Genomic DNA, 7,927 nt, shown 5'->3' on the forward strand with positions numbered 1-7,927 from the left:
GCAGCCGGATACCGAAATTGGAAAAAGCTACTTCGGTAAACGGCTAGCCGGTTACGCCATTAATATTTTCTTACTTCGGTAAACGGCGGCCGGTGAAGTAGACACTCATTGCACTGGCGCCGATTACCGAAGTAGGAAAATACGAATGTACGGGAATCGGCAATTGCGCTAATCAGTGAATTGAAATGTATGCTAGTTTCAACTGAGAACCATGTTGGGGAGATAGGGGCTAGTTATAACATTTTTCAATGAAAACGACTCTGCAAAAAATAGTGACGTTTTAAGAAATTGGTTTTGGGCTCAAATTAAACTTTGGTCATTGCTGTGTAGTTGGCAATGCAATAAGTTGCGAAATGATGTATGGTTAATGAGTGACAAGTGTTTGAAAAATGTCAGTCGAGTGTTACATTTTACCCTGGGCCCGAGGTAAGTTGTAAAACGACTTAGGGTAAGTTGTAACAACAAAATAAAGTAAAAATATTTCATGTCTAATCACATTTTGAAGAAGTCAGAATGGTCAACCGAGTTATAAGCACCAACACAGAAAGGAAAAAGTAAACAACAATAAAAACGAAACGAACTGTCTACAACATAGAAAAGATGTTTGCTGGTAAAATGAATTTTACAGTAGTTTATAAGTCTACATGCATATAGCAAATTTTAAAGAAATTCTGAGATGACTGTGTAGTATATTACACTAGGCTATATATTAAATTCGATGCATTACCCCAGACCAGTGATTCCCAACCGCGGCTCCGAGCTAGCCTTCTTGCGGCTCTCATTGCCCCTGAAAATCCCACAAAAAATATAAAAAATCTATTTATAATAATTAGGGCGATTATTTTTTGACTTGTCAAAAAAGTCAAAAATTGGTCAAAATTTGTGTTATTTTTGTTGTTAGTTTTGCTATTCGTTGGTACATGTTTTCATGGTTCAGAATTTTAGTTATAATTAATTGAATGTTTTCATGCGGCTCCATACATACTCTAAAGTTTGAAATTCGGCCCCGACACCAAAAAAGGTTGGGAACCACTGCACCAGACGGTAGAAGAAGATGAAAAATTTGCCACGAACCAAGTGGGCGGAATGTTGTTGCCATTGTTCAATACCTTCCCGAGAATCTCACGAGAAAAAGACCCGTCAAAGTTACTTATCACTAGGGCCATTTTTATTTTGACCTAAAAAAAATTTTTTTTGACTTTATTTTTATCAAATTTTGACTTTATTTTGACCTAACAAAATTGCTTATTTGTAGAGGCCACAATTCTTCCTCCAGTTACCCAAACATAATATTTTGTCGATTTCAGACCCAAACGTAATATTTTGTCGAAAAGTCAAGGTGTTTTATGGATTATAAAAAGTGCGTCGTGTTTTTTGGTGTTAGATTTAGGTAGCTTGTGTTATTTTGTCCTTGTGAAAAGGGCACTTTGCCTCGATTTTCTCCGAATGGTAAATTCTAATAAACAGCAAATTAAACAGGGAAGAAGTAATGTAACCCCCTTCACGCGGCATAAGGATTAATTTATTTAAATACGAAACAATGAATAAACAATGGACAATTTGCGATAAAAGTTACTGCTGATCCAAGTGGGCATTGTGACTTATTTCCTGCTTTTATGGGTTAATATGGTTGAATTGTGTCGCATTCCTGATTTACAATGCTTCCACGAGGATTTTTACAAAAATTACTCTCAAGAAACACAAAAACTTTGTCAAAAGCCATAATTTGACAAATTTTGACTTTATTGTAAATTTTGACTTTATTTTGACCTATAAACTTCTTAGAAACAATCCCCTAGGTGCTGAAAACAATTTTATTCTTTGATTCGTGGTCAGACGAGGTCCTTAAGAATTTTTGACTTTATTGACTTTTGCGGGCCCTACTTATCACTTCAAATTTTTAGATATCTTTCCAAGAAATCAGCAATTACTTAATTAAGCAAAAAGGATTGAAGTAACTTAGTCTAAAACATTTTTAACCAACGTAAAGCATTTTAAGGAAAAGTCTTAAACTTGGGCGTAGTATATAGTACTTGTAGGCTAGTATTGTTGTTGTAGGCTTAACAGTTAATTTAAAGTTCCTTGGCTGCCTCTAAAACAAGCTCAGGAGAGTAGAGGTAAGCGTATAAACAATTAGACACAAAGTTATGGGGTTATGACGAATAACTTTCCGATTTCAATTACTACAAACATTGAAAGAAAATATTCCGTACATGATTCTGTAATTCCTCACTTTCCGTAAATTAGTCTCGCGTTTCTCAATTTGCTTATTCTGCAAATTGATGTTGTCCATTTTCATCGTGGCACATCCCTAATATACAGGAAGCAACTGATGAAATATATCGTCGTACGCTACAGTATAGAGTATAACTTAGACTAACCTACACCTTACAAAACATCATACGGATATAGAAAAAGTAAGAAATTCCAATCGAAAAATTTATCACGTTCCTCAGTTTCCTCATTTCCGTAAAAACTACAATAAAGAAATCATTGGACCGGCAAAAATATTTTTTATAGTTAACAGGCTAAGCTAAATAATACCGCGAAAACTTGTGAATTTAATTACTATTAAAATAGAAAAAAATGTTTCGTAATTTCTCACTTTCCGCAAAATAGTATCACGTTCCTCTGAGGTATGCTGCTCTGCGCCACACTCACAAGTCGCAGAGCTTGTCACTCTTCATTTATTGACTGTTGAGCGGAAACCCCCGACGCCAGTTCGCAAGCTACTGAGCCGTACCCAGGCCATCCTTGAGCAAGAAAGCCGTACCCAGGCCATCCGTTGGAGTGGTAGTCAGCGTCGGTGATGAAACAGTAAATTTTGGCAGCGCTTTCTTATCCTCCGAATTCTATTTATGGTCCGCCCGGGCAGCTGTACTGATGTCTGAGTTTTTGGCTTGTTCTAACAGTTACAGTTCGCGTGGTACAAATGGCAAATGGGTGTATAGATTTTAGTCGTCGGGCCTACTTATATTTTCTGAGGCAAATAACTTCGGGTGGAGCAGAGAATGGCTCGGTTGCCAATAGCAGTTTTAACAAAGACGGCTTGAGAGCCGAGTGGTTCGAGCGCTGGCCTCGCAACAAACATGGATTGTATTCTGTTTTCGACACACAGTTGCGCTATACTGATGTAATGCCATTGGGCAAGGAATTAACGACACTTGCATTCGGTTCAGTGGACCAAATGGACAGTTAGTGGCGAATTAATGCGGGGGGGATGGGGCTGAAACCTCTGGCCCACTGGCAAAAATTAACCCAATGGAATACGTACACCATTATAAAAAAAGCATGTTTACCACAATGTCAAACCTTCACTTGATTAACATAGGCTACTGTCACGCAGGCGGCGAAATGCAAACGTCAAACAAAACATGTAGTTCACAGTATGCAGTATTACAGTATAAAAACAAACGTATAATACTTACTTCTTCAGCTGTAGCTATATGAAATACATAGCTGTGTGAAATTTTCGCATTCGTTAAGGTGGCTAGAAAACTTGATCGGCCACAGTGCTGTACCGATTTGCAAACACGTGACGCCACCAATTGCAGAGTGCTACAGAGTCTTTATACACTTTTATCTATGTGAATTTTTATAAATGTATGTAGCGTCTCTGGTGCTGTTGTGGCTAGTCAGGTTTTTTGAACACGATGATGAGGCTTCACCTGAACCTTAGTAAAACTGCGTGTTCTTCTCGGGAAGCACAACTAACTTACTTCTTCACAGAAGTATGTTGGCCGACGAATAAAAAATGATAAAACTTTAATTACAAACTTATAAACGAATTGTAAAGAAAGGTACTGTAAAAAGTTGAAAACGCATGGATGTGTAATGAAAGTGGTATATGGTACCTTTGCCTGTAAGGTTTACCCACTTACACTACAAAGTCTGTTTCCTTGTGTATATCTTAACAGTGAACTTTGATAGACTTCAGCAATAATGACACAGGAATGACTACTGTATAATCTGATTATATTTGAAGCTTCTTTGAACGAATACATCAAGATAGAACATTGTGACAGCAACTGCATAAAGACATGTTGCGGCGTTGAACGTAGAAACCAAAAGAGACTGAATGAATCAAAATGCACGCACAGGGCAACAATCGATTACGTCACGCAGTGTTATGCTTCACTGATTCGATAGACGAGAATTCTATGTCGTACACAATTTTATATTATATTAAGTGATATATTTATCACAGATGTATAAAGAAAAGTAATCAAAGAAGGCATGCAAATTAAGGAGAAAATCAAGAACATTAAGGAAAATGTCCAAGACGTGGCGCTAGCAGCCACACTACCGAAAACTACCACAAAACTACTAGATATTCCCAAAAAACTACTATTTTATAGTAATCTATGGTGCAACTTAAAATAGCAGGCTGCGAGTGGTGACGTCACGAAAACTCACCATTGAAAATACACTTAAGAGAAATGGGTCTGCTTGAGTGATACTATGCCCTGCAAGATTGGTGGAGCTTTGTTACAACATTCTGAACTTAAAAGAGTTTTCGTACTCTTTCTTTCATATTCTGAACGGTGAGTAAAAGGCTCTACCATTAAATACCATACGCATTCAGATATATCTAAAATTTTAATTAATTTTACTTGAGCTACAAACCCTCAAGCAACGCCTGAAGTTCTCACTGTCCCCGTAATCTCCATGTTAGATACAGTGAAGTGTAAATAACAACACTCTCATAGAAATCTGAAAACGTAATGCTAATTCACCGTTTGGGAGTATGAACTTGGCTAGGTTGCTGCTAGCTAGATTTGTAGTTTGTAAAGTAAGATATGATTTTCATATAGGACAGCATGGATTAAAGATCGGATCGGAACGTTTTAATATCATTATTTTTTGTAGATCTTTCTTGTTTCAGGAAGTGCATTTAATTTCCAAAAATTCTTAACTAAAATCGTTGCATTTTATGAGGTGCTGTTGCGTAATGCGGAATTTTAAGAAACATACCGGTAGCGTACATTAGATTAGCCTATACATACCTAGAGCCTAAGCTTACAGGCTAGCCATTAGATTTACCAAGTCTAGTACTGAACTTACTGGTACGGTACCAGTAGCCTATCGTAGTAATGTGGGCTTAATAGCCTAGGCAGGCTATATTATTTCGATAAACCTAAAATTCTATGAATTCAACAAACCAGCATAAGATTTTGACGTCTACGATTGCATTCACTTCACTTGAGTGCTCGGCAATAGCAGAGTAGCGCATATTTAGACCGGAGAAATTAAAGTTTTACTGGTACTTTTAGCTTACATACGAAGTACCAGCGTACTATGTGCTCCCAGCAGAGAGGCTAGGCCTTTGCGGTTTGCGCAATAGAAAAAAAGTCTAGTGCAGAAGTGAAATTTTGTACTAGACCCAAAAAAAGACTAAGTCTAATATATAAGATAGGCCTAGACAGCCTTTTAGCAATTTGTGCGTTTTTTGCTATGGACTTTAGCCTAATCCATTTCTTTTTTCACACACTCTCAATGCCAAGCAAATGTTAATTTTTTTAAGCTGTATTATTTATTTAATTGATTGGCAATTTATAAATTCTCTCGTATATATCACGATCAAGTATAGGTCAAGGCTATATTGGATAATTGGCCAATTACTCCAGTAGTGTACATAGACCCTCTTCGAGTTATGGTCGAAATCTTGTTTTGGGTGGCAAGATTTTTTCAGTCGTCTATACTTAACAATGGAAAAGTTTGACCCACTTTGATTCGTTTTTAAATTGCTAACGTTCTGGTCATCGGCTTGCAAAGATTTCGCTCAGGTGGGCAGCATATGATTTTCTTTACACATTAAAGAAAGACTATCGGAAAAAGGTTGCCTAGTTTTTATTTTACAGTGGTTTGAAACCTACTTATTGGTTTTGTTTGAAATGAGGTTACATTACGTGGTCAGCGTAACATGCGAGGGGAAATGCATAAAGTTTGCATGGTATCTGCAGCATGTTACACATGTAATTTCACCTTACATTTCAAACAAAGTTTAAAAAATAGACTAGCAATAAATATAAAATGAATTACTTTTATTACATGCTCCACAGATACCATGCAATCTCTTACGCATTTCCCATTGCACGCTTTGCTGATCAGTTACCACATATCTAGACGTCATATCAATCAAGTCTAAAGTTTAGGATTCAAACCACTGTAAAATAAGAACTAGGAAACATATTTTCATTATTTTTTCCTTATTATGAAAAGAAATTCTTGTTTACTTATTTACGCATGTAATCATCATCTTTTGCACTTATTATGCAGATTTCTACCTCAAAAACAGTAAACTTTTCAACCTGAAGTATTCCGGTATAATAGACAACCGGCCAAAGTGAAAGTTTGGCACACACACGAAAGAGACTTACTAACGTGCTCACTTAACTTTTAGATATTCACGCCTATTTATAATAATAAAAAAAAAACAGATTAAATGGGATGCTTAAATGTTGATTTATTATGGATAAAAAATAATTAAGGTCTCAGTGCACACCATCACACTGAATATTTTGTCAGGACTACCGGCACTACATGGCTAACTGGTCTGCTTGTAATGGCTACAGAAATCGAGTAATGGTCTGTATGATAATTGATAATATTCAAGGCTGTTAGACTGTGAATCATTTACTATGTATCAAGCTACCAATTCAAACATCAGCTATATTGAAAATCACTTGAAAATAAACGAGAAGATTGTACCAAATCTTCAGATTAATGCTTATGATGTTCTAGCTTAGTTTGAGGTAGAGCTTTTATTACAGGAAAAGTTTGATGATCCTGGCCTGCGTTTATTTTAAGTTTACTATAGGTTGTGTTTCAGAAAAACATAGAAACAATAACTTATATATAAAGTTATAGAGAATTAAACTAACTGTGAGAAATAAACTTAACAATGCATTGACACTACTGACAACAAGTTTGCAGCAATAATGATAAGCAAAACAATACGACAGAGAATGTAGAAGACAAGGAGCATAAATTCAACTAATTAACCAATGCAAGGACAATCATTACTGATTTCCTTCAACTTACTGTTCTCAGGAGCACATGGTGACTTACAAAAAAATATAAACAATACAATACAATTGGAATTCTCTGGCTTTTTTCATTTATTAAGTTTTTTGTTTTTTTCTTGACAGTTTTTCATAAATTAGGTATGTGGCAATATAAATAATTAAGCTTGTACATAAGGTAAAATGTTTCAATCATCTATATATAGCACTACAAGAACATTATGCAGCTGCTCTTGCATTTGTCTAACAAGTTCAAAATTTTCAACCCTATAAATTTGTATTTAGGGATATACGGAATCTGGTTTTTTGGATTCGGTCCAAAACTGAATTTTTTGAAAAAAAAACACATTATTTTGGCCGAATCATACAATCTAGCATTGCAGTTATACATATCGTAATAGTAAACGAACAAGTGCCTACAAACCGCAGCCTATAAGATCAAAGAAACACGATCTAGGTGACTTATGCAATGAAAGAATTTTAAACCTTGTTTTAAGTATCTTAAATATTTCGTTTTTGGTCGAAAACCAAATTCTAACATTTTTACCCGATTCGGTCGCTGAAATTTCATTGCACCTCTACTTGTATCTTCAATTTTCTGTAGAGTGATTTGTACACAACCTGGAAAACTGCTTTAGACAAACTCATCTTGTTAACAAAATGTTGGTCAGTTTATGGCACCCTGCTTTTTTGCTGTTAGATTTTTAATGTACCTTGTTTAAAAATATATGCATTCAGAAAACATCTCTATTAGGAGATTGTGTAGTAACTCGTTTATTTGGAGGTAGATTTGTCAGCAGTGGCTGGTTAACTTTTTCATTGTCTGGTGATTATCATGTTATATACCAGGGGTGGGCAAACTTGTTCAATGAAAGAGTCACTTGCGGAAAAATATAAACACC

Source organism: Clavelina lepadiformis, chromosome 3 (assembly GCF_947623445.1).
Source record: "Clavelina lepadiformis chromosome 3, kaClaLepa1.1, whole genome shotgun sequence".
Classification (NCBI taxonomy): Eukaryota; Metazoa; Chordata; class Ascidiacea; order Aplousobranchia; family Clavelinidae; genus Clavelina; species Clavelina lepadiformis.